Genomic DNA, 25,628 nt, shown 5'->3' with positions numbered 1-25,628 from the left:
AGAAACACATGTATCTTTCCAAAGAAAACTATCTATGTTAGAAGCTGCAGCATATAGCACATTGTTTCCTTATGAGAATTGAGCGTGTTTTAGAACGGAATCCGTCCTGCCACTTAGATTTTTCAAGGTGGAGTCAGGCTCTCATGTATGTCTCGAAAGAAATCTATCAATATTAGATTCTGCAGCCTCTAGCACATTGTTTTCCAGTGAGATTTGATATAGCTTTTGAAAGGAATACTTCCTGCTATATGCATTTTCCAAAGTGGAGATAGGCTCTCTTTGTTCCAAAGAGGCCTATAAGGCTGAGTTCATGAAACACATATATCTCTGGGTAGAAACCCATGTGTGTTAGATTAGCAGCATCTTGCACATTGTCTCCCTGTGAGAACTGAGTTAGTTTTTCAAAGGAATACTTTCAGGAAATCGGAATTTTCTAAGTGGAGAAAGGCTCATTTTTTTTCCAAACAAGCCTATTCACCGGTGGTGAAGAAACACATGTAGCTCTTGAAAGAAAACCATCTGTGTTAGAAGCAGGAATACCTAGCACGTTTATTCCCTGTGAGAATTCAGTTAGTTTTTGAATGGAATACTTCAAGCTTTCGGTATTTCAAGGTGGATATAGGCTCTGTTTGCTACAAATAGGCCTAGTAAGCTGAGTTGAAGAAACACTGTATCTCTTGAAAGAAAACCATATGTGTTAGAAGCAGAGCACATTATTTCCCTGGGACAATTGAGTTAATTTCTGAAAGGAATTCTACCGGCCACTTGTGTTTTTCAAGGTGGAGATACGCTCTCTTTGTTCCAAATAGGTGTATTCAGCTAAGTTGATGAAACACATGTTTCTCTCGAAAGAAACCCATTTGTGTTAGAAGCAGTAGCGTCTAGTACATTGTTTCCCTGTGAGAATTGAGTTAGTTTTTCAAAGAAATACTTCCTCCAACTTCGGTGCGTAAAGATGGAGATAGGTTCTGTTAGCTCCAAATATGCCTATTCTTCTGAGTTAAAGGGCACATGCGTCTCTCCAAAGAAAACCATCTATGTTAGAAGTGGCAGCATGTAAAACATGGTTTCTCTGTAAGAATTGAGTTAGTTTTTGAAAGGAATACTTCCTGCTTCACATAGTTTTCCAGGTAGAGAAAGGCTTCTTTTTTTCCAAGTGGGCCTACTCAGGTAAGTTGAAGAAACACATGTATATCTCGAAAGGAAACCACCTGTGTTAGAAGCAGGAGCATCAAGCACATTGCTTCCCTGTGAGAATTGAGTTCATTTTTGAAAGGAAGACTTCCTGCCACTTAGGTGATTCAAGGTGGACAGAGGCTCTCTTTGCCCCTAATAGGTATATGCAGCTGAGGTCAAGCAACCCATGTATCTCTCCAAAGCAAACCATCGATGTTAGCAGATGCAGGCTCAAGCACATTGTTTTCCTGTGAGATTTGAGCTAGTTTTTGAAAGGAATACTTCCTGCTATGTGGGTTCTCCAGGGTATTGCCCGGCTCTCTTTGTTAGAAATAGGCCTGTACAGGTGAGTTGGTCAAACACATATTTATCTTGAAAGAAAACCATGTGTGTTAGCACTACCCTGGGAGAATTGAGGTAGTTTCCAAAGCAGTACATAGTGCAAATCATAGTTTTGAAGATGCAGAAAGGCTCATTTTTTCCAAATTGGCCTATTCAGCTAAGTTTAAGAAACACATTTATTTTTGAAAAGAAGTCCATTTGTGTTAGAAGCAGCAGCATGTAGCACCTTTATTCCCTGTGAGAATTGAGTTAGATTTTGAAAGGAAGCTTAGCTGTTTCGAGGGGAGATAGGCTCGGTTTGCTCCCAAAAGGCTTCTTCACCTGAGTTGAAGAAATACATGTATCTATCCGAAGAAAGCCATCTGTGTTAGGAGCTGAAGCATCTTGCACAGAGCTTCCATGTAAATTCGTGTTACTTTTTGAAAGTAATACTTCCTGCAAATCATAATTTTCAAGGTGGAGAAAGGCTCATTTTGTTCCAAACAGGCAATTCAGCTGAGTTGAAGATACATATGTACCTCTCCTTAGAAAAACATCTATGTCAGATGCTGCAGATTCCAGCACATTGTTTCCATGTGAGAATAGACTTAGTTTTTGAAAGGAATCCTTTTCTGCAACTTAGGTATTTGAAGGTGGAGTTCGGCTCTGTTTGCTCCAAATAGGTATATTCAGCTGAGTATACCTCTCCTAAGAAAAACATCTTTGTTAGAAGCTGCACCATCAAGCCTATTGTTTCCTTTTGAGAGTTGAGTTAGTTTTTGAAAGGAATACTTCATGCTAGGTGGGTTTTCCATGGTACAGATAGCCTCTCTTTGTTCCAAGGTGTTCTATACACCTGAGTTGATGAATCACGCATGTCTCTCAAAAGAAACCCATGTGTGTAAAAAGCAGCAGAATCTATCACATTGTTTACCTCTGAGAATTTAGTTAATTTTTGAAAGGAATACTTCCTGCAAATCAGAATTTTCAAGGTTGAGAAAGGCTCATTTATTTCCAAGTGGACCTATTCAGCCGAGTTGAAGAAACACATATATATCTCCAAAAAACAAAAATCTGTGTTAGAAGCTACAGAATCTAGCACACTGTTTCTGTGGAAAAACTGAGTCGGGTTTTGAAAGGAATACTTCCTGCCACTTTGGTTCTATGAGGTGGAGATAGGCTCACTTTGTTGCAAATAGGCCTATTCAGCTCAGTTGATGAAACACATGTATCTCTCGAAAGAAAGCCATTGGAGTTAGAAGCACTAGCATCTACCATGTTGTTTACCTTTGTGAATATAGTTAGGTTTTGAAAGAAATACTTCCTGCAAAACAGAATGTTCAAAGTGGAGAAAGGTTCATTTTGTTCCATATAGGCCATTTCAGTAAGTTGAAGGAACACAAGTATCTCTCGATAGAAAACCAACTGTCTTAGAAGCAGGAGCATCTAGAACATTCTCTCCCTGTGAGAATAAAGTTAGTTTTCAAAGGAGTACTTTCTGCAAATCAAAGTTTTAAAGGTGGAGAAAGGCTCATTTTGTTGCAAATAGGCCTAGTCAGCTAAGGTGAAACACATGTATATCACAAATGAAAACCACTATTCAGAAGTAGGAGCATCTGGCACTTTGTTTCCCAGTGAGAATTGAGTGTATTTTAGTAGGAATACTTTGCGTATATTACACTTTTCAAGGTGGAGAAAGGCTCATTTGGTTCCAAATAGATCTATGCATCTAAGTAGAAGAAACACATGCATTTGTCGAAAGAAAACAATCCGTGTGAGAAGCAGTAGCAGGTAGCACATAGTTTCCCTGTGAGAATTGACTTAGTTCTTGCAGAAATACTTCCTTCTAATCATACTTTTCAATGTAGATAATGGCTCATTTTGTTGTAAGTAGGCCTATTCAGCTAAGTTGTAGAAACATATGTATTTGTCAAAAGAACACCAGCTGTGCTAGAAGCAAAGCATCTTGCTCATTATTTACATGTGAGCAGTGGGTCTGTTTTGGAAGGAATCCCTGCTGCAAGTCATAATATTCAGAGTGGAGAAAGGTTCATTTGGTTCCAAAGAGGACTCTTCCTCGAAGCTGAAGAAACATGTGTATCTTTCAAACAAAACCACACATGTTAACAGCAGGAGTACCAAGCACATTGTTTTCCTCCGATGATTGTGTCAGTTTTGGAAGGAATACATCCTTGAACAGTAGGGTTTCAAGGTGTGAGTAGGATCTGTTTACTTCATTAACCCTATTCAGCTGAGTTGAAGAAACACTTGTACGACTCCAAAGAAATCCATCCAGGCTAGCAGCTGCAGCATCTAGCACATTGTTTATATGTGACCACTGAGTTCCTTTTGAAATGAATACTTCCTGCAAATCATAGTTTTTAAGATGTACAAAGGCTCATTTTCTTGCAAACACGGTATTCAAATTTGATGAAGAAACACATGTATCTCTTGAGGGAAAACTATCTGTGTTAGAAGCCAGAAGATATGGCATATGTTTTCCCTGGAGAATGAGTGAGCTTTGGAAACTAGTACTCCAAGCTAATCATAGTTTTCACAGTGGAGAAAGGCTCATTTTGTTCCAAATAGGCCTATTCAGTTGAGTGGAGGAAACATATGTACCTCTCCAGAGAAAACCATCTATGCGAGTAGTTGCAACATCTACCGCATTGTTTCCTTCTGAGTATTGAGTTGGTTTTTGAAGAGAATATATCCTGCCAATAAGCCTTTTCAAGATGGAGAAATGCTCATTTTTTCCAAGTAGGCCTATTCAGCTGAGTTGTAGAAAGACATTGATCTCACCATAGAACATCATCTGTGTTAGAAGCAGGAGCCTCTGGCACACTGTTTCCTATTAAAATTGAGTTCGTTTTTAAAAGGAATACTTCCTGCAACTTAGATGTTTCAAGGTGGAGATAAGCTCTCTCTGTTCCGAATAGGCCAATTTAGCTGAGTTGAAGAAACACATGTATCTTTCCAAAGAAAACTATCTATGTTAGAAGCTGCAGCATATAGCACATTGTTTCCTTATGAGAATTGAGCGTGTTTTAGAACGGAATCCGTCCTGCCACTTAGATTTTTCAAGGTGGAGTCAGGCTCTCATGTATGTCTCGAAAGAAATCTATCAATATTAGATTCTGCAGCCTCTAGCACATTGTTTTCCAGTGAGATTTGATGTAGCTTTTGAAAGGAATACTTCCTGCTATATGCATTTTCCAAAGTGGAGATAGGCTCTCTTTGTTCCAAAGAGGCCTATAAGGCTGAGTTCATGAAACACATATATCTCTGGGTAGAAACCCATGTGTGTTAGATTAGCAGCATCTTGCACATTGTCTCCCTGTGAGAACTGAGTTAGTTTTTCAAAGGAATACTTTCAGGAAATCGGAATTTTCTAAGTGGAGAAAGGCTCATTTTTTTTCCAAACAAGCCTATTCACCGGTGGTGAAGAAACACATGTAGCTCTTGAAAGAAAACCATCTGTGTTAGAAGCAGGAATACCTAGCACGTTTATTCCCTGTGAGAATTCAGTTAGTTTTTGAATGGAATACTTCAAGCTTTCGGTATTTCAAGGTGGATATAGGCTCTGTTTGCTACAAATAGGCCTAGTAAGCTGAGTTGAAGAAACACTGTATCTCTTGAAAGAAAACCATATGTGTTAGAAGCAGAGCACATTATTTCCCTGGGACAATTGAGTTAATTTCTGAAAGGAATTCTACCGGCCACTTGTGTTTTTCAAGGTGGAGATACACTCTCTTTGTTCCAAATAGGTGTATTCAGCTAAGTTGATGAAACACATGTTTCTCTCGAAAGAAACCCATTTGTGTTAGAAGCAGTAGCGTCTAGTACATTGTTTCCCTGTGAGAATTGAGTTAGTTTTTCAAAGAAATACTTCCTCCAACTTCGGTGCGTAAAGATGGAGATAGGTTCTGTTAGCTCCAAATATGCCTATTCTTCTGAGTTAAAGGGCACATGCGTCTCTCCAAAGAAAACCATCTATGTTAGAAGTGGCAGCATGTAAAACATGGTTTCTCTGTAAGAATTGAGTTAGTTTTTGAAAGGAATACTTCCTGCTTCACATAGTTTTCCAGGTAGAGAAAGGCTTCTTTTTTTCCAAGTGGGCCTACTCAGGTAAGTTGAAGAAACACATGTATATCTCGAAAGGAAACCACCTGTGTTAGAAGCAGGAGCATCAAGCACATTGCTTCCCTGTGAGAATTGAGTTCATTTTTGAAAGGAAGACTTCCTGCCACTTAGGTGATTCAAGGTGGACAGAGGCTCTCTTTGCCCCTAATAGGTATATGCAGCTGAGGTCAAGCAACCCATGTATCTCTCCAAAGCAAACCATCGATGTTAGCAGATGCAGGCTCAAGCACATTGTTTTCCTGTGAGATTTGAGCTAGTTTTTGAAAGGAATACTTCCTGCTATGTGGGTTCTCCAGGGTATTGCCCGGCTCTCTTTGTTAGAAATAGGCCTGTACAGGTGAGTTGGTCAAACACATATTTATCTTGAAAGAAAACCATGTGTGTTAGCACTACCCTGGGAGAATTGAGGTAGTTTCCAAAGCAGTACATAGTGCAAATCATAGTTTTGAAGATGCAGAAAGGCTCATTTTTTCCAAATTGGCCTATTCAGCTAAGTTTAAGAAACACATTTATTTTTGAAAAGAAGTCCATTTGTGTTAGAAGCAGCAGCATGTAGCACCTTTATTCCCTGTGAGAATTGAGTTAGATTTTGAAAGGAAGCTTAGCTGTTTCGAGGGGAGATAGGCTCGGTTTGCTCCCAAAAGGCTTCTTCACCTGAGTTGAAGAAATACATGTATCTATCCGAAGAAAGCCATCTGTGTTAGGAGCTGAAGCATCTTGCACAGAGCTTCCATGTAAATTCGTGTTACTTTTTGAAAGTAATACTTCCTGCAAATCATAATTTTCAAGGTGGAGAAAGGCTCATTTTGTTCCAAACAGGCAATTCAGCTGAGTTGAAGATACATATGTACCTCTCCTTAGAAAAACATCTATGTCAGATGCTGCAGATTCCAGCACATTGTTTCCATGTGAGAATAGACTTAGTTTTTGAAAGGAATCCTTTTCTGCAACTTAGGTATTTGAAGGTGGAGTTCGGCTCTGTTTGCTCCAAATAGGTATATTCAGCTGAGTATACCTCTCCTAAGAAAAACATCTTTGTTAGAAGCTGCACCATCAAGCCTATTGTTTCCTTTTGAGAGTTGAGTTAGTTTTTGAAAGGAATACTTCATGCTAGGTGGGTTTTCCATGGTACAGATAGCCTCTCTTTGTTCCAAGGTGTTCTATACACCTGAGTTGATGAATCACGCATGTCTCTCAAAAGAAACCCATGTGTGTAAAAAGCAGCAGAATCTATCACATTGTTTACCTCTGAGAATTTAGTTAATTTTTGAAAGGAATACTTCCTGCAAATCAGAATTTTCAAGGTTGAGAAAGGCTCATTTATTTCCAAGTGGACCTATTCAGCCGAGTTGAAGAAACACATATATATCTCCAAAAAACAAAAATCTGTGTTAGAAGCTACAGAATCTAGCACACTGTTTCTGTGGAAAAACTGAGTCGGGTTTTGAAAGGAATACTTCCTGCCACTTTGGTTCTATGAGGTGGAGATAGGCTCACTTTGTTGCAAATAGGCCTATTCAGCTCAGTTGATGAAACACATGTATCTCTCGAAAGAAAGCCATTGGAGTTAGAAGCACTAGCATCTACCATGTTGTTTACCTTTGTGAATATAGTTAGGTTTTGAAAGAAATACTTCCTGCAAAACAGAATGTTCAAAGTGGAGAAAGGTTCATTTTGTTCCATATAGGCCATTTCAGTAAGTTGAAGGAACACAAGTATCTCTCGATAGAAAACCAACTGTCTTAGAAGCAGGAGCATCTAGAACATTCTCTCCCTGTGAGAATAAAGTTAGTTTTCAAAGGAGTACTTTCTGCAAATCAAAGTTTTAAAGGTGGAGAAAGGCTCATTTTGTTGCAAATAGGCCTAGTCACCTAAGGTGAAACACATGTATATCACAAATGAAAACCACTATTCAGAAGTAGGAGCATCTGGCACTTTGTTTCCCAGTGAGAATTGAATGTATTTTAGTAGGAATACTTTGCGTATATTACACTTTTCAAGGTGGAGAAAGGCTCATTTGGTTCCAAATAGATCTATGCATCTAAGTAGAAGAAACACATGCATTTGTCGAAAGAAAACAATCCGTGTGAGAAGCAGTAGCAGGTAGCACATAGTTTCCCTGTGAGAATTGACTTAGTTCTTGCAGAAATACTTCCTTCTAATCATACTTTTCAATGTAGATAATGGCTCATTTTGTTGTAAGTAGGCCTATTCAGCTAAGTTGTAGAAACATATGTATTTGTCAAAAGAACACCAGCTGTGCTAGAAGCAAAGCATCTTGCTCATTATTTACATGTGAGCAGTGGGTCTGTTTTGGAAGGAATCCCTGCTGCAAGTCATAATATTCAGAGTGGAGAAAGGTTCATTTGGTTCCAAAGAGGACTCTTCCTCGAAGCTGAAGAAACATGTGTATCTTTCAAACAAAACCACACATGTTAACAGCAGGAGTACCAAGCACATTGTTTTCCTCCGATGATTGTGTCAGTTTTGGAAGGAATACATCCTTGAACAGTAGGGTTTCAAGGTGTGAGTAGGATCTGTTTACTTCATTAACCCTATTCAGCTGAGTTGAAGAAACACTTGTACGACTCCAAAGAAATCCATCCAGGCTAGCAGCTGCAGCATCTAGCACATTGTTTATATGTGACCACTGAGTTCCTTTTGAAATGAATACTTCCTGCAAATCATAGTTTTTAAGATGTACAAAGGCTCATTTTCTTGCAAACACGGTATTCAAATTTGATGAAGAAACACATGTATCTCTTGAGGGAAAACTATCTGTGTTAGAAGCCAGAAGATATGGCATATGTTTTCCCTGGAGAATTGAGTGAGCTTTGGAAACTAGTACTCCAAGCTAATCATAGTTTTCACAGTGGAGAAAGGCTCATTTTGTTCCAAATAGGCCTATTCAGTTGAGTGGAGGAAACATATGTACCTCTCCAGAGAAAACCATCTATGCGAGTAGTTGCAACATCTAACGCATTGTTTCCTTCTGAGTATTGAGTTGGTTTTTGAAGAGAATATATCCTGCCAATAAGCCTTTTCAAGATGGAGAAATGCTCATTTTTTCCAAGTAGGCCTATTCAGCTGAGTTGTAGAAAGACATTGATCTCACCATAGAACATCATCTGTGTTAGAAGCAGGAGCCTCTGGCACACTGTTTCCTATTAAAATTGAGTTCGTTTTTGAAAGGAATACTTCCTGCAACTTAGATGTTTCAAGGTGGAGATAAGCTCTCTCTGTTCCGAATAGGCCAATTTAGCTGAGTTGAAGAAACACATGTATCTTTCCAAAGAAAACCATCTATGTTAGAAGCTGCAGCATATAGCACATTGTTTCCTTATGAGAATTGAGCGTGTTTTAGAACGGAATCCGTCCTGCCACTTAGATTTTTCAAGGTGGAGTCAGGCTCTCATGTATGTCTCGAAAGAAATCTATCAATATTAGATTCTGCAGCCTCTAGCACATTGTTTTCCAGTGAGATTTGATGTAGCTTTTGAAAGGAATACTTCCTGCTATATGCATTTTCCAAAGTGGAGATAGGCTCTCTTTGTTCCAAAGAGGCCTATAAGGCTGAGTTCATGAAACACATATATCTCTGGGTAGAAACCCATGTGTGTTAGATTAGCAGCATCTTGCACATTGTCTCCCTGTGAGAACTGAGTTAGTTTTTCAAAGGAATACTTTCAGGAAATCGGAATTTTCTAAGTGGAGAAAGGCTCATTTTTTTCCAAACAAGCCTATTCACCGGTGGTGAAGAAACACATGTAGCTCTTGAAAGAAAACCATCTGTGTTAGAAGCAGGAATACCTAGCACGTTTATTCCCTGTGAGAATTCAGTTAGTTTTTGAATGGAATACTTCAAGCTTTCGGTATTTCAAGGTGGATATAGGCTCTGTTTGCTACAAATAGGCCTAGTAAGCTGAGTTGAAGAAACACTGTATCTCTTGAAAGAAAACCATATGTGTTAGAAGCAGACCACATTATTTCCCTGGGACAATTGAGTTAATTTCTGAAAGGAATTCTACCGGCCACTTGTGTTTTTCAAGGTGGAGATACGCTCTCTTTGTTCCAAATAGGTGTATTCAGTTAAGTTGATGAAACACATGTTTCTCTCGAAAGAAACCCATTTGTGTTAGAAGCAGTAGCGTCTAGTACATTGTTTCCCTGTGAGAATTGAGTTAGATTTTCAAAGAAATACTTCCTCCAACTTCGGTGCGTAAAGATGGAGATAGGTTCTGTTAGCTCCAAATATGCCTATTCTTCTGAGTTAAAGGGCACATGCGTCTCTCCAAAGAAAACCATCTATGTTAGAAGTGGCAGCATGTAAAACATGGTTTCTCTGTAAGAATTGAGTTAGTTTTTGAAAGGAATACTTCCTGCTTCACATAGTTTTCCAGGTAGAGAAAGGCTTCTTTTTTTCCAAGTGGGCCTACTCAGGTAAGTTGAAGAAACACATGTATATCTCGAAAGGAAACCACCTGTGTTAGAAGCAGGAGCATCAAGCACATTGCTTCCCTGTGAGAATTGAGTTCATTTTTGAAAGGAAGACTTCCTGCCACTTAGGTGATTCAAGGTGGACAGAGGCTCTCTATGCCCCTAATAGGTATATGCAGCTGAGGTCAAGCAACCCATGTATCTCTCCAAAGCAAACCATCGATGTTAGCAGATGCAGGCTCAAGCACATTGTTTTCCTGTGAGATTTGAGCTAGTTTTTGAAAGGAATACTTCCTGCTATGTGGGTTCTCCAGGGTATTGCCCGGCTCTCTTTGTTAGAAATAGGCCTGTACAGGTGAGTTGGTCAAACACATATTTATCTTGAAAGAAAACCATGTGTGTTAGCACTACCCTGGGAGAATTGAGGTAGTTTCCAAAGCAGTACATAGTGCAAATCATAGTTTTGAAGATGCAGAAAGGCTCATTTTTTCCAAATTGGCCTATTCAGCTAAGTTTAAGAAACACATTTATTTTTGAAAAGAAGTCCATTTGTGTTAGAAGCAGCAGCATGTAGCACCTTTATTCCCTGTGAGAATTGAGTTAGATTTTGAAAGGAAGCTTAGCTGTTTCGAGGGGAGATAGGCTCGGTTTGCTCCCAAAAGGCTTCTTCACCTGAGTTGAAGAAATACATGTATCTATCCGAAGAAAGCCATCTGTGTTAGGAGCTGAAGCATCTTGCACAGAGCTTCCATGTAAATTCGTGTTACTTTTTGAAAGTAATACTTCCTGCAAATCATAATTTTCAAGGTGGAGAAAGGCTCATTTTCTTCCAAACAGGCAATTCAGCTGAGTTGAAGAAACATATGTACCTCTCCTTAGAAAAACATCTATGTCAGATGCTGCAGATTCCAGCACATTGTTTCCATGTGAGAATAGACTTAGTTTTTGAAAGGAATCCTTTTCTGCAACTTAGGTATTTGAAGGTGGAGTTCGGCTCTGTTTGCTCCAAATAGGTATATTCAGCTGAGTATACCTCTCCTAAGAAAAACATCTTTGTTAGAAGCTGCACCATCAAGCCTATTGTTTCCTTTTGAGAGTTGAGTTAGTTTTTGAAAGGAATACTTCATGCTAGGTGGGTTTTCCATGGTACAGATAGCCTCTCTTTGTTCCAAGGTGTTCTATACACCTGAGTTGATGAATCACGCATGTCTCTCAAAAGAAACCCATGTGTGTAAAAAGCAGCAGAATCTATCACATTGTTTACCTCTGAGAATTTAGTTAATTATTGAAAGGAATACTTCCTGCAAATCAGAATTTTCAAGGTTGAGAAAGGCTCATTTATTTCCAAGTGGACCTATTCAGCCGAGTTGAAGAAACACATATATATCTCCAAAAAACAAAAATCTGTGTTAGAAGCTACAGAATCTAGCACACTGTTTCTGTGGAAAAACTGAGTCGGGTTTTGAAAGGAATACTTCCTGCCACTTTGGTTCTATGAGGTGGAGATAGGCTCACTTTGTTGCAAATAGGCCTATTCAGCTCAGTTGATGAAACACATGTATCTCTCGAAAGAAAGCCATTGGAGTTAGAAGCACTAGCATCTACCATGTTGTTTACCTTTGTGAATATAGTTAGGTTTTGAAAGAAATACTTCCTGCAAAACAGAATGTTCAAAGTGGAGAAAGGTTCATTTTGTTCCATATAGGCCATTTCAGTAAGTTGAAGGAACACAAGTATCTCTCGATAGAAAACCAACTGTCTTAGAAGCAGGAGCATCTAGAACATTCTCTCCCTGTGAGAATAAAGTTAGTTTTCAAAGGAGTACTTTCTGCAAATCAAAGTTTTAAAGGTGGAGAAAGGCTCATTTTGTTCCAAATAGGCCTAGTCAGCTAAGGTGAAACACATGTATATCACAAATGAAAACCACTATTCAGAAGTAGGAGCATCTGGCACTTTGTTTCCCAGTGAGAATTGAGTGTATTTTAGTAGGAATACTTTGCGTATATTACACTTTTCAAGGTGGAGAAAGGCTCATTTGGTTCCAAATAGATCTATGCATCTAAGTAGAAGAAACACATGCATTTGTCGAAAGAAAACAATCCGTGTGAGAAGCAGTAGCAGGTAGCACATAGTTTCCCTGTGAGAATTGACTTAGTTCTTGCAGAAATACTTCCTTCTAATCATACTTTTCAATGTAGATAATGGCTCATTTTGTTGTAAGTAGGCCTATTCAGCTAAGTTGTAGAAACATATGTATTTGTCAAAAGAACACCAACTGTGCTGGAAGCAAAGCATCTTGCTCATTATTTACATGTGAGCAGTGGGTCTGTTTTGGAAGGAATCCCTGCTGCAAGTCATAATATTCAGAGTGGAGAAAGGTTCATTTGGTTCCAAAGAGGACTCTTCCTCGAAGCTGAAGAAACATGTGTATCTTTCAAACAAAACCACACATGTTAACAGCAGGAGTACCAAGCACATTGTTTTCCTCCGATGATTGTGTCAGTTTTGGAAGGAATACATCCTTGAACAGTAGGGTTTCAAGGTGTGAGTAGGATCTGTTTACTTCATTAACCCTATTCAGCTGAGTTGAAGAAACACTTGTACGACTCCAAAGAAATCCATCCAGGCTAGCAGCTGCAGCATCTAGCACATTGTTTATATGTGACTACTGAGTTCCTTTTGAAATGAATACTTCCTGCAAATCATAGTTTTTAAGATGTACAAAGGCTCATTTTCTTGCAAACACGGTATTCCAATTTGATGAAGAAACACATGTATCTCTTGAGGGAAAACTATCTGTGTTAGAAGCCAGAAGATATGGCATATGTTTTCCCTGGAGAATTGAGTGAGCTTTGGAAACTAGTACTCCAAGCTAATCATAGTTTTCACAGTGGAGAAAGGCTCATTTTGTTCCAAATAGGCCTATTCAGTTGAGTGGAGGAAACATATGTACCTCTCCAGAGAAAACCATCTATGCGAGTAGTTGCAACATCTAACGCATTGTTTCCTTCTGAGTATTGAGTTGGTTTTTGAAGAGAATATATCCTGCCAATAAGCCTTTTCAAGATGGAGAAATGCTCATTTTTTCCAAGTAGGCCTATTCAGCTGAGTTGTAGAAAGACATTGATCTCACCATAGAACATCATCTGTGTTAGAAGCAGGAGCCTCTGGCACACTGTTTCCTATTAAAATTGAGTTCGTTTTTAAAAGGAATACTTCCTGCAACTTAGATGTTTCAAGGTGGAGATAAGCTCTCTCTGTTCCGAATAGGCCAATTTAGCTGAGTTGAAGAAACACATGTATCTTTCCAAAGAAAACTATCTATGTTAGAAGCTGCAGCATATAGCACATTGTTTCCTTATGAGAATTGAGCGTGTTTTAGAATGGAATGCGTCCTGCCACTTAGATTTTTCAAGGTGGAGTCAGGCTCTCATGTATGTCTCGAAAGAAATCTATCAATATTAGATTCTGCAGCCTCTAGCACATTGTTTTCCAGTGAGATTTGATGTAGCTTTTGAAAGGAATACTTCCTGCTATATGCATTTTCCAAAGTGGAGATAGGCTCTCTTTGTTCCAAAGAGGCCTATAAGGCTGAGTTCATGAAACACATATATCTCTGGGTAGAAACCCATGTGTGTTAGATTAGCAGCATCTTGCACATTGTCTCCCTGTGAGAACTGAGTTAGTTTTTCAAAGGAATACTTTCAGGAAATCGGAATTTTCTAAGTGGAGAAAGGCTCATTTTTTTCCAAACAAGCCTATTCACCGGTGGTGAAGAAACACATGTAGCTCTTGAAAGAAAACCATCTGTGTTAGAAGCAGGAATACCTAGCACGTTTATTCCCTGTGAGAATTCAGTTAGTTTTTGAATGGAATACTTCAAGCTTTCGGTATTTCAAGGTGGATATAGGCTCTGTTTGCTACAAATAGGCCTAGTAAGCTGAGTTGAAGAAACACTGTATCTCTTGAAAGAAAACCATATGTGTTAGAAGCAGAGCACATTATTTCCCTGGGACAATTGAGTTAATTTCTGAAAGGAATTCTACCGGCCACTTGTGTTTTTCAAGGTGGAGATACGCTCTCTTTGTTCCAAATAGGTGTATTCAGCTAAGTTGATGAAACACATGTTTCTCTCGAAAGAAACCCATTTGTGTTAGAAGCAGTAGCGTCTAGTACATTGTTTCCCTGTGAGAATTGAGTTAGTTTTTCAAAGAAATACTTCCTCCAACTTCGGTGCGTAAAGATGGAGATAGGTTCTGTTAGCTCCAAATATGCCTATTCTTCTGAGTTAAAGGGCACATGCGTCTCTCCAAAGAAAACCATCTATGTTAGAAGTGGCAGCATGTAAAACATGGTTTCTCTGTAAGAATTGAGTTAGTTTTTGAAAGGAATACTTCCTGCTTCACATAGTTTTCCAGGTAGAGAAAGGCTTCTTTTTTTCCAAGTGGGCCTACTCAGGTAAGTTGAAGAAACACATGTATATCTCGAAAGGAAACCACCTGTGTTAGAAGCAGGAGCATCAAGCACATTGCTTCCCTGTGAGAATTGAGTTCATTTTTGAAAGGAAGACTTCCTGCCACTTAGGTGATTCAAGGTGGACAGAGGCTCTCTATGCCCCTAATAGGTATATGCAGCTGAGGTCAAGCAACCCATGTATCTCTCCAAAGCAAACCATCGATGTTAGCAGATGCAGGCTCAAGCACATTGTTTTCCTGTGAGATTTGAGCTAGTTTTTGAAAGGAATACTTCCTGCTATGTGGGTTCTCCAGGGTATTGCCCGGCTCTCTTTGTTAGAAATAGGCCTGTACAGGTGAGTTGGTCAAACACATATTTATCTTGAAAGAAAACCATGTGTGTTAGCACTACCCTGGGAGAATTGAGGTAGTTTCCAAAGCAGTACATAGTGCAAATCATAGTTTTGAAGATGCAGAAAGGCTCATTTTTTCCAAATTGGCCTATTCAGCTAAGTTTAAGAAACACATTTATTTTTGAAAAGAAGTCCATTTGTGTTAGAAGCAGCAGCATGTAGCACCTTTATTCCCTGTGAGAATTGAGTTAGATTTTGAAAGGAAGCTTAGCTGTTTCGAGGGGAGATAGGCTCGGTTTGCTCCCAAAAGGCTTCTTCACCTGAGTTGAAGAAATACATGTATCTATCCGAAGAAAGCCATCTGTGTTAGGAGCTGAAGCATCTTGCACAGAGCTTCCATGTAAATTCGTGTTACTTTTTGAAAGTAATACTTCCTGCAAATCATAATTTTCAAGGTGGAGAAAGGCTCATTTTCTTCCAAACAGGCAATTCAGCTGAGTTGAAGAAACATATGTACCTCTCCTTAGAAAAACATCTATGTCAGATGCTGCAGATTCCAGCACATTGTTTCCATGTGAGAATAGACTTAGTTTTTGAAAGGAATCCTTTTCTGCAACTTAGGTATTTGAAGGTGGAGTTCGGCTCTGTTTGCTCCAAATAGGTATATTCAGCTGAGTATACCTCTCCTAAGAAAAACATCTTTGTTAGAAGCTGCACCATCAAGCCTATTGTTTCCTTTTGAGAGTTGAGTTAGTTTTTGAAAGGAATACTTCATGCTAGGTGGGTTTTCCATGGTACAGATAGCCTCTCTTTGTTCCAAGGTGTTCTATACACCTGAGTTGATGAATCACGCATGTCTCTCAAAAGAAACCCATGTGTGTAAAAAGCAGCAGAATCTATCACATTGTTTACCTCTGAGAATTTAGTTAATTATTGAAAGGAATACTTCCTGCAAATCAGAATTTTCAAGGTTGAGAAAGGCTCATTTATTTCCAAGTGGACCTATTCAGCCGAGTTGAAGAAACACATATATATCTCCAAAAAACAAAAATCTGTGTTAGAAGCTACAGAATCTAGCACACTGTTTCTGTGGAAAAACTGAGTTGGGTTTTGAAAGGAATACTTCCTGCCACTTTGGTTCTATGAGTTGGAGATAGGCTCACTTTGTTGCAAATAGGCCTATTCAGCTCAGTTGATGAAACACATGTATCTCTCGAAAGAAAGCCATTGGAGTTAGAAGCACTAGCATCTACCATGTTGTTTACCTTTGTGAATATAGTTAGGTTTTGAAAGAAATACTTCCTGCAAAACAGAATGTTCAAAGTGGAGAAAGGTTCATTTTGTTCCATATAGGCCATTTCAGTAAGTTGAAGGAACACAAGTATCTCTCGATAGAAAACCAACTGTCTTAGAAGCAGGAGCATCTAGAACATTCTCTCCCTGTGAGAATAAAGTTAGTTTTCAAAGGAGTACTTTCTGCAAATCAAAGTTTTAAAGGTGGAGAAAGGCTCATTTTGTTCCAAATAGGCCTAGTCAGCTAAGGTGAAACACATGTATATCACAAATGAAAACCACTATTCAGAAGTAGGAGCATCTGGCACTTTGTTTCCCAGTGAGAATTGAGTGTATTTTAGTAGGAATACTTTGCGTATATTACACTTTTCAAGGTGGAGAAAGGCTCATTTGGTTCCAAATAGATCTATGCATCTAAGTAGAAGAAACACATGCATTTGTCGAAAGAAAACAATCCGTGTGAGAAGCAGTAGCAGGTAGCACATAGTTTCCCTGTGAGAATTGACTTAGTTCTTGCAGAAATACTTCCTTCTAATCATACTTTTCAATGTAGATAATGGCTCATTTTGTTGTAAGTAGGCCTATTCAGCTAAGTTGTAGAAACATATGTATTTGTCAAAAGAACACCAACTGTGCTAGAAGCAAAGCATCTTGCTCATTATTTACATGTGAGCAGTGGGTCTGTTTTGGAAGGAATCCCTGCTGCAAGTCATAATATTCAGAGTGGAGAAAGGTTCATTTGGTTCCAAAGAGGACTCTTCCTCGAAGCTGAAGAAACATGTGTATCTTTCAAACAAAACCACACATGTTAACAGCAGGAGTACCAAGCACATTGTTTTCCTCCGATGATTGTGTCAGTTTTGGAAGGAATACATCCTTGAACAGTAGGGTTTCAAGGTGTGAGTAGGATCTGTTTACTTCATTAACCCTATTCAGCTGAGTTGAAGAAACACTTGTACGACTCCAAAGAAATCCATCCAGGCTAGCAGCTGCAGCATCTAGCACATTGTTTATATGTGACCACTGAGTTCCTTTTGAAATGAATACTTCCTGCAAATCATAGTTTTTAAGATGTACAAAGGCTCATTTTCTTGCAAACACGGTATTCCAATTTGATGAAGAAACACATGTATCTCTTGAGGGAAAACTATCTGTGTTAGAAGCCAGAAGATATGGCATATGTTTTCCCTGGAGAATTGAGTGAGCTTTGGAAACTAGTACTCCAAGCTAATCATAGTTTTCACAGTGGAGAAAGGCTCATTTTGTTCCAAATAGGCCTATTCAGTTGAGTGGAGGAAACATATGTACCTCTCCAGAGAAAACCATCTATGCGAGTAGTTGCAACATCTAACGCATTGTTTCCTTCTGAGTATTGAGTTGGTTTTTGAAGAGAATATATCCTGCCAATAAGCCTTTTCAAGATGGAGAAATGCTCATTTTTTCCAAGTAGGCGTATTCAGCTGAGTTGTAGAAAGACATTGATCTCACCATAGAACATCATCTGTGTTAGAAGCAGGAGCCTCTGGCACACTGTTTCCTATTAAAATTGAGTTCGTTTTTAAAAGGAATACTTCCTGCAACTTAGATGTTTCAAGGTGGAGATAAGCTCTCTCTGTTCCGAATAGGCCAATTTAGCTGAGTTGAAGAAACACATGTATCTTTCCAAAGAAAACTATCTATGTTAGAAGCTGCAGCATATAGCACATTGTTTCCTTATGAGAATTGAGCGTGTTTTAGAACGGAATCCGTCCTGCCACTTAGATTTTTCAAGGTGGAGTCAGGCTCTCATGTATGTCTCGAAAGAAATCTATCAATATTAGATTCTGCAGCCTCTAGCACATTGTTTTCCAGTGAGATTTGATGTAGCTTTTGAAAGGAATACTTCCTGCTATATGCATTTTCCAAAGTGGAGATAGGCTCTCTTTGTTCCAAAGAGGCCTATAAGGCTGAGTTCATGAAACACATATATCTCTGGGTAGAAACCCATGTGTGTTAGATTAGCAGCATCTTGCACATTGTCTCCCTGTGAGAACTGAGTTAGTTTTTCAAAGGAATACTTTCAGGAAATCGGAATTTTCTAAGTGGAGAAAGGCTCATTTTTTTCCAAACAAGCCTATTCACCGGTGGTGAAGAAACACATGTAGCTCTTGAAAGAAAACCATCTGTGTTAGAAGCAGGAATACCTAGCACGTTTATTCCCTGTGAGAATTCAGTTAGTTTTTGAATGGAATACTTCAAGCTTTCGGTATTTCAAGGTGGATATAGGCTCTGTTTGCTACAAATAGGCCTAGTAAGCTGAGTTGAAGAAACACTGTATCTCTTGAAAGAAAACCATATGTGTTAGAAGCAGAGCACATTATTTCCCTGGGACCATTGAGTTAATTTCTGAAAGGAATTCTACCGGCCACTTGTGTTTTTCAAGGTGGAGATACGCTCTCTTTGTTCCAAATAGGTGTATTCAGCTAAGTTGATGAAACACATGTTTCTCTCGAAAGAAACCCATTTGTGTTAGAAGCAGTAGCGTCTAGTACATTGTTTCCCTGTGAGAATTGAGTTAGTTTTTCAAAGAAATACTTCCTCCAACTTCGGTGCGTAAAGATGGAGATAGGTTCTGTTAGCTCCAAATATGCCTATTCTTCAGAGTTAAAGGGCACATGCGTCTCTCCAAAGAAAACCATCTATGTTAGAAGTGGCAGCATGTAAAACATGGTTTCTCTGTAAGAATTGAGTTAGTTTTTGAAAGGAATACTTCCTGCTTCACATAGTTTTCCAGGTAGAGAAAGGCTTCTTTTTTTCCAAGTGGGCCTACTCAGGTAAGTTGAAGAAACACATGTATATCTCGAAAGGAAACCACCTGTGTTAGAAGCAGGAGCATCAAGCACATTGCTTCCCTGTGAGAATTGAGTTCATTTTTGAAAGGAAGACTTCCTGCCACTTAGGTGATTCAAGGTGGACAGAGGCTCTCTTTGCCCCTAATAGGTATATGCAGCTGAGGTCAAGCAACCCATGTATCTCTCCAAAGCAAACCATCGATGTTAGCAGATGCAGGCTCAAGCACATTGTTTTCCTGTGAGATTTGAGCTAGTTTTTGAAAGGAATACTTCCTGCTATGTGGGTTCTCCAGGGTATTGCCCGGCTCTCTTTGTTAGAAATAGGCCTGTACAGGTGAGTTGGTCAAACACATATTTATCTTGAAAGAAAACCATGTGTGTTAGCACTACCCTGGGAGAATTGAGGTAGTTTCCAAAGCAGTACATAGTGCAAATCATAGTTTTGAAGATGCAGAAAGGCTCATTTTTTCCAAATTGGCCTATTCAGCTAAGTTTAAGAAACACATTTATTTTTGAAAAGAAGTCCATTTGTGTTAGAAGCAGCAGCATGTAGCACCTTTATTCCCTGTGAGAATTGAGTTAGATTTTGAAAGGAAGCTTAGCTGTTTCGAGGGGAGATAGGCTCGGTTTGCTCCCAAAAGGCTTCTTCACCTGAGTTGAAGAAATACATGTATCTATCCGAAGAAAGCCATCTGTGTTAGGAGCTGAAGCATCTTGCACAGAGCTTCCATGTAAATTCGTGTTACTTTTTGAAAGTAATACTTCCTGCAAATCATAATTTTCAAGGTGGAGAAAGGCTCATTTTCTTCCAAACAGGCAATTCAGCTGAGTTGAAGAAACACATGTACCTCTCCTTAGAAAAACATCTATGTCAGATGCTGCAGATTCCAGCACATTGTTTCCATGTGAGAATAGACTTAGTTTTTGAAAGGAATCCTTTTCTGCAACTTAGGTATTTGAAGGTGGAGTTCGGCTCTGTTTGCTCCAAATAGGTATATTCAGCTGAGTATACCTCTCCTAAGAAAAACATCTTGTTAGAAGCTGTACCATCAAGCCTATTGTTTCCTTTTGAGAGTTGAGTTAGTTTTTGAAAGGAATACTTCATGCTAGGTGGGTTTTCCATGGTACAGATAGCCTCTCTTTGTTCCAAGGTGTTCTATACACCTGAGTTGATGAATCACGCATGTCTCTCAAAAGAAACCCATGTGTGTAAAAAGCAGCAGAATCTATCACATTGTTTACCTCTGAGAATTTAGTTAATTATTGAAAGGAATACTTCCTGCAAATCAGAATTTTCAAGGTTGAGAAAGGCTCATTTATTTCCAAGTGGACCTATTCAGCCGAGTTGAAGAAACACATATATATCTCCAAAAAACAAAAATCTGTGTTAGAAGCTACAGAATCTAGCACACTGTTTCTGTGGAAAAACTGAGTCGGGTTTTGAAAGGAATACTTCCTGCCACTTTGGTTCTATGAGGTGGAGATAGGCTCACTTTGTTGGAAATAGGCCTATTCAGCTCAGTTGATGAAACACATGTATCTCTCGAAAGAAAGCCATTGGAGTTAGAAGCACTAGCATCTACCATGTTGTTTACCTTTGTGAATATAGTTAGGTTTTGAAAGAAATACTTCCTGCAAAACAGAATGTTCAAAGTGGAGAAAGGTTCATTTTGTTCCATATAGGCCATTTCAGTAAGTTGAAGGAACACAAGTATCTCTCGATAGAAAACCAACTGTCTTAGAAGCAGGAGCATCTAGAACATTCTCTCCCTGTGAGAATAAAGTTAGTTTTCAAAGGAGTACTTTCTGCAAATCAAAGTTTTAAAGGTGGAGAAAGGCTCATTTTGTTCCAAATAGGCCTAGTCAGCTAAGGTGAAACACATGTATATCACAAATGAAAACCACTATTCAGAAGTAGGAGCATCTGGCACTTTGTTTCCCAGTGAGAATTGAGTGTATTTTAGTAGGAATACTTTGCGTATATTACACTTTTCAAGGTGGAGAAAGGCTCATTTGGTTCCAAATAGATCTATGCATCTAAGTAGAAGAAACACATGCATTTGTCGAAAGAAAACAATCCGTGTGAGAAGCAGTAGCAGGTAGCACATAGTTTCCCTGTGAGAATTGACTTAGTTCTTGCAGAAATACTTCCTTCTAATCATACTTTTCAAGGTAGATAATGGCTCATTTTGTTGTAAGTAGGCCTATTCAGCTAAGTTGTAGAAACATATGTATTTGTCAAAAGAACACCAACTGTGCTGGAAGCAAAGCATCTTGCTCATTATTTACATGTGAGCAGTGGGTCTGTTTTGGAAGGAATCCCTGCTGCAAGTCATAATATTCAGAGTGGAGAAAGGTTCATTTGGTTCCAAAGAGGACTCTTCCTCGAAGCTGAAGAAACATGTGTATCTTTCAAACAAAACCACACATGTTAACAGCAGGAGTACCAAGCACATTGTTTTCCTCCGATGATTGTGTCAGTTTTGGAAGGAATACATCCTTGAACAGTAGGGTTTCAAGGTGTGAGTAGGATCTGTTTACTTCATTAACCCTATTCAGCTGAGTTGAAGAAACACTTGTACGACTCCAAAGAAATCCATCCAGGCTAGCAGCTGCAGCATCTAGCACATTGTTTATATGTGACCACTGAGTTCCTTTTGAAATGAATACTTCCTGCAAATCATAGTTTTTAAGATGTACAAAGGCTCATTTTCTTGCAAACACGGTATTCAAATTTGATGAAGAAACACATGTATCTCTTGAGGGAAAACTATCTGTGTTAGAAGCCTGAAGATATGGCATATGTTTTCCCTGGAGAATTGAGTGAGCTTTGGAAACTAGTACTCCAAGCTAATCATAGTTTTCACAGTGGAGAAAGGCTCATTTTGTTCCAAATAGGCCTATTCAGTTGAGTGGAGGAAACATATGTACCTCTCCAGAGAAAACCATCTATGCGAGTAGTTGCAACATCTAACGCATTGTTTCCTTCTGAGTATTGAGTTGGTTTTTGAAGAGAATATATCCTGCCAATAAGCCTTTTCAAGATGGAGAAATGCTCATTTTTTCCAAGTAGGCCTATTCAGCTGAGTTGTAGAAAGACATTGATCTCACCATAGAACATCATCTGTGTTAGAAGCAGGAGCCTCTGGCACACTGTTTCCTATTAAAATTGAGTTCGTTTTTAAAAGGAATACTTCCTGCAACTTAGATGTTTCAAGGTGGAGATAAGCTCTCTCTGTTCCGAATAGGCCAATTTAGCTGAGTTGAAGAAACACATGTATCTTTCCAAAGAAAACTATCTATGTTAGAAGCTGCAGCATATAGCACATTGTTTCCTTATGAGAATTGAGCGTGTTTTAGAATGGAATGCGTCCTGCCACTTAGATTTTTCAAGGTGGAGTCAGGCTCTCATGTATGTCTCGAAAGAAATCTATCAATATTAGATTCTGCAGCCTCTAGCACATTGTTTTCCAGTGAGATTTGATGTAGCTTTTGAAAGGAATACTTCCTGCTATATGCATTTTCCAAAGTGGAGATAGGCTCTCTTTGTTCCAAAGAGGCCTATAAGGCTGAGTTCATGAAACACATATATCTCTGGGTAGAAACCCATGTGTGTTAGATTAGCAGCATCTTGCACATTGTCTCCCTGTGAGAACTGAGTTAGTTTTTCAAAGGAATACTTTCAGGAAATCGGAATTTTCTAAGTGGAGAAAGGCTCATTTTTTTCCAAACAAGCCTATTCACCGGTGGTGAAGAAACACATGTAGCTCTTGAAAGAAAACCATCTGTGTTAGAAGCAGGAATACCTAGCACGTTTATTCCCTGTGAGAATTCAGTTAGTTTTTGAATGGAATACTTCAAGCTTTCGGTATTTCAAGGTGGATATAGGCTCTGTTTGCTACAAATAGGCCTAGTAAGCTGAGTTGAAGAAACACTGTATCTCTTGAAAGAAAACCATATGTGTTAGAAGCAGAGCACATTATTTCCCTGGGACAATTGAGTTAATTTCTGAAAGGAATTCTACCGGCCACTTGTGTTTTTCAAGGTGGAGATACGCTCTCTTTGTTCCAAATAGGTGTATTCAGCTAAGTTGATGAAACACATGTTTCTCTCGAAAGAAACCCATTTGTGTTAGAAGCAGTAGCGTCTAGTACATTGTTTCCCTGTGAGAATTGAGTTAGTTTTTCAAAGAAATACTTCCTCCAACTTCGGTGCGTAAAGATGGAGATAGGTTCTGTTAGCTCCAAATATGCCTATTCTTCTGAGTTAAAGGGCACATGCGTCTCTCCAAAGAAAACCATCTATGTTAGAAGTGGCAGCATGTAAAACATGGTTTCTCTGTAAGAATTGAGTTAGTTTTTGAAAGGAATACTTCCTGCTTCACATAGTTTTCCAGGTAGAGAAAGGCTTCTTTTTTTCCAAGTGGGCCTACTCAGGTAAGTTGAAGAAACACATGTATATCTCGAAAGGAAACCACCTGTGTTAGAAGCAGGAGCATCAAGCACATTGCTTCCCTGTGAGAATTGAGTTCATTTTTGAAAGGAAGACTTCCTGCCACTTAGGTGATTCAAGGTGGACAGAGGCTCTCTATGCCCCTAATAGGTATATGCAGCTGAGGTCAAGCAACCCATGTATCTCTCCAAAGCAAACCATCGATGTTAGCAGATGCAGGCTCAAGCACATTGTTTTCCTGTGAGATTTGAGCTAGTTTTTGAAAGGAATACTTCCTGCTATGTGGGTTCTCCAGGGTATTGCCCGGCTCTCTTTGTTAGAAATAGGCCTGTACAGGTGAGTTGGTCAAACACATATTTATCTTGAAAGAAAACCATGTGTGTTAGCACTACCCTGGGAGAATTGAGGTAGTTTCCAAAGCAGTACATAGTGCAAATCATAGTTTTGAAGATGCAGAAAGGCTCATTTTTTCCAAATTGGCCTATTCAGCTAAGTTTAAGAAACACATTTATTTTTGAAAAGAAGTCCATTTGTGTTAGAAGCAGCAGCATGTAGCACCTTTATTCCCTGTGAGAATTGAGTTAGATTTTGAAAGGAAGCTTAGCTGTTTCGAGGGGAGATAGGCTCGGTTTGCTCCCAAAAGGCTTCTTCACCTGAGTTGAAGAAATACATGTATCTATCCGAAGAAAGCCATCTGTGTTAGGAGCTGAAGCATCTTGCACAGAGCTTCCATGTAAATTCGTGTTACTTTTTGAAAGTAATACTTCCTGCAAATCATAATTTTCAAGGTGGAGAAAGGCTCATTTTCTTCCAAACAGGCAATTCAGCTGAGTTGAAGAAACACATGTACCTCTCCTTAGAAAAACATCTATGTCAGATGCTGCAGATTCCAGCACATTGTTTCCATGTGAGAATAGACTTAGTTTTTGAAAGGAATCCTTTTCTGCAACTTAGGTATTTGAAGGTGGAGTTCGGCTCTGTTTGCTCCAAATAGGTATATTCAGCTGAGTATACCTCTCCTAAGAAAAACATCTTTGTTAGAAGCTGCACCATCAAGCCTATTGTTTCCTTTTGAGAGTTGAGTTAGTTTTTGAAAGGAATACTTCATGCTAGGTGGGTTTTCCATGGTACAGATAGCCTCTCTTTGTTCCAAGGTGTTCTATACACCTGAGTTGATGAATCACGCATGTCTCTCCAAAGAAACCCATGTGTGTAAAAAGCAGCAGAATCTATCACATTGTTTACCTCTGAGAATTTAGTTAATTATTGAAAGGAATACTTCCTGCAAATCAGAATTTTCAAGGTTGAGAAAGGCTCATTTATTTCCAAGTGGACCTATTCAGCCGAGTTGAAGAAACACATATATATCTCCAAAAAACAAAAATCTGTGTTAGAAGCTACAGAATCTAGCACACTGTTTCTGTGGAAAAACTGAGTCCGGTTTTGAAAGGAATACTTCCTGCCACTTTGGTTCTATGAGGTGGAGATAGGCTCACTTTGTTGCAACTAGGCCTATTCAGCTCAGTTGATGAAACACATGTATCTCTCGAAAGAAAGCCATTGGAGTTAGAAGCACTAGCATCTACCATGTTGTTTACCTTTGTGAATATAGTTAGGTTTTGAAAGAAATACTTCCTGCAAAACAGAATGTTCAAAGTGGAGAAAGGTTCATTTTGTTCCATATAGGCCATTTCAGTAAGTTGAAGGAACACAAGTATCTCTCGATAGAAAACCAACTGTCTTAGAAGCAGGAGCATCTAGAACATTCTCTCCCTGTGAGAATAAAGTTAGTTTTCAAAGGAGTACTTTCTGCAAATCAAAGTTTTAAAGGTGGAGAAAGGCTCATTTTGTTGCAAATAGGCCTAGTCAGCTAAGGTGAAACACATGTATATCACAAATGAAAACCACTATTCAGAAGTAGGAGCATCTGGCACTTTGTTTCCCAGTGAGAATTGAGTGTATTTTAGTAGGAATACTTTGCGTATATTACACTTTTCAAGGTGGAGAAAGGCTCATTTGGTTCCAAATAGATCTATGCATCTAAGTAGAAGAAACACATGCATTTGTCGAAAGAAAACAATCCGTGTGAGAAGCAGTAGCAGGTAGCACATAGTTTCCCTGTGAGAATTGACTTAGTTCTTGCAGAAATACTTCCTTCTAATCATACT

The sequence above is a fragment of the Castor canadensis genome, chromosome 6 (assembly GCF_047511655.1).
Source record: "Castor canadensis chromosome 6, mCasCan1.hap1v2, whole genome shotgun sequence".
Lineage (NCBI taxonomy): Eukaryota > Metazoa > Chordata > Mammalia > Rodentia > Castoridae > Castor > Castor canadensis.
This window is presented reverse-complemented; position numbering follows the sequence as displayed.